The following is a 2,580-nucleotide window of genomic DNA, read 5'->3' as shown; positions in this document are numbered from 1 at the left end:
TGTATGTCCTTCATTATAGGACTTCTGTTCAGCTAGACTTCAGGTGATTCTCAACAATGGTTGTTCTGTACTTTAGTTGTAATTTTGATGTAGTCATGAAAGTAGGTGAGCACAGCATCCATCTATTCCACCATCTTGGCTGGAAGCTCCACCAGCATCCATTTTAAAGGTACATAATTTAAAAATGTTATGTTTTGTTAAATATTAAACATGAAAAGTGTTATTGGTAGTGTTTTAATAAGATGGCTGGTAGTTTGTTTTTTTTTTTTTCTTTTTTCAATTAGTTTATGTAGACATTGGTGTGTACGGCATTACTAGGAAGAGATAAGATCCTGTGTCAATTTCACTTTTTTCATTTTTATAGATATAAGCACTGCATTAAAAAAAAAAATCTATACATATATACATACTCGTATACCCCTTGGGAAATTTTCCTCCACTGGAGTACCCAAGGAGCATTCACACCCAAGTTTTAAGATGCTGAGAGAAATGGGAAGTCTTGGATGAATTTTGAGCAAAGACTCGAAGTTAAAAAGAGACACTGTGGCTTTCTTGGATAAATCACTTGTAGAGGGCCAGAGTGGAAGAAGGAAGACATTTTAGGCTACTAATCAATAATGGTTGATTGGACTAGGGTGGCATCTGTGCAGGTGGTGAAAAGTATGAGTATATATAATAAGGAGCAAATACTTTTCTTCAAATTGACTTAAAAAACATAAGTTAATGGCCGAATTTCTCAAACAAAAGCTTTGAATTTTTCTTAACCTTTTGATGCCTGCTACTGTTTGCCTTTATTAAAATCTAGTGTAAAACTTTTGTTTTCAAAGACTGTATAATTTTAGAGAGAGGAAATTGCCCCCATGCAATTTACTGTGTGCTCTGAGAAGGCAGTGCCTGGAATTAAACTGTTATGTAATACTTGGAGACACTAAAAAAGATACCTGGCCACATCCTTGATTTGCAATGGGAGCTTAGAAATCCTGCAGGAGAACTGTGAATTCATTCATGAGGCTGAGATATGATATGACATATCTGTGACAGAGAGACTGCGTAGCCTGGAGGTTGAATCTGTGCTCTGGAGCCAACATATCTGGTTTTAAACCTGGTTCCACCAAAAACTAGCTGTGTGACTTGGGGTAACTTACTTAACTTGCCTCAGTTTCCTCAGTTGTCAAAGGGTGTTTCTTACTAGTGTGACCTACCCCAAGGTTGTCTGACAATTAAGTATTTGTTAAGTGCTAATAGTACCTGGAGTATGGTAAACAAATGAAGGTAAAAGTAGACCTGAAGGTTCTTGAAAGGGGCAGAACTGGAGGAAGACGCAAAGGTACCGCAGAGAAAAATCTCAAAAAGAGAAATCGTACTAAGGGCTGAACTGTGCAAAGTGTACAGTAGAGGCTGTGTCCAGCCATTCTCCTGACCTAGGCTATCTTTTACCCCGGACCCGTTTGCCCAAGCATTATGAGAAAAACACAGTTCTGAAATAAAGAAGAGAGCTCTCAGTAGGTGCCTAGCAGTTCTGCTATGGAGAAAACTCCCCTGAAATTGCTGGTAACCAGGGTGGAAAGAACTTTCTAGTTGTCCAGAAAAGAGAAAGAGCACGGGAATGACACAGGTGAGCAATGATTAGAGCATAATCCCTCGGCTGGGCACAGGAGGTTGGTGACCCTAAAGCAGTGGCCCAAAAATAGCAGGAAAATTTGCAAAGGCAGTTCTGCAACTCTGGGACAGAGAAACAGTGGTCAACAGCAGGAGCAAAAGAGTTCACGAGGACCAGCAGAGAAATGCCCGGCTGCAACAGAGATACGGGGCATTTCTATTAACGTGTCATACTTGCAGTCACGAGTCGGTGAGGCCAGGGGATATAAAGGGTGGCATTTTGTGATTTAAAGTTTACGTCTCTGAACACATGTGCCTTGGACTTAGCATGTCCTTGGACTCAGCAGGACGTATATGACGTTAAAAAGGGCAAGATTTTTGTCCAGAAGTGTGTCCAGTGCCACACCACAGAAAGGAAGACAAATACAAAAAATCATGGTCTCTTTGGGCAGAAGATAGGTCAGTCCCCTGGATTCTCAAACACTGATGCCAGTGAGAACAAAAGCATCACCTGGGGAGAAGTGAATTTAGAGAATCCCTAGAAGTACACCCCTGGGATAAAAATAATCTTCACTGGCATTAAGAAGACAGAAAGGCAGACTTGATAGCTTATCTCAAAATACTAATTAATAATAGTTAGGCACTGCCTTATTTCTTACAAAATGGAAATGTCTTTTGTGTAACATTTAAACTGATCTCATGCACAAGTATTCAGATCATGAATGGCTGATAGAATAATTTTGTTGGTCAGTCCTGATTTAAATAAGATTGGCCTGTACTTAAATTAATATGATCAGCCCTTAAAATTTAGATAGTAATTCCAGTTCAGCAAGTGCTATCACTGTTTCCCCATTCTAAAGATATGATTGGACTTGATCAGTAATATTCAACTTTTCACAAAGATGGCAGATGTCATCTCAAAACTATAGGAGACTAGTTTTATATTTAGATTTAAAAAACTGGTTATACGAATATATTTAA

The 2,580-nt window shown here is 39.0% G+C and overlaps 1 pseudogene; it reads left to right on the top strand.

Annotated features, from left to right (window-relative positions):
- Positions 1 to 1,266: 1,266 nt before the first annotated feature.
- Positions 1,267 to 2,239, top strand: LOC111744389 (annotated as a pseudogene).
- Positions 2,240 to 2,580: the final 341 nt, after the last annotated feature.

This window comes from Pteropus vampyrus, unplaced genomic scaffold (genome assembly GCF_000151845.1).
Source record: "Pteropus vampyrus isolate Shadow unplaced genomic scaffold, Pvam_2.0 Scaffold6, whole genome shotgun sequence".
In the NCBI taxonomy this organism is placed as follows: Eukaryota; Metazoa; Chordata; class Mammalia; order Chiroptera; family Pteropodidae; genus Pteropus; species Pteropus vampyrus.
This window is presented reverse-complemented; position numbering and strand designations above follow the sequence as displayed.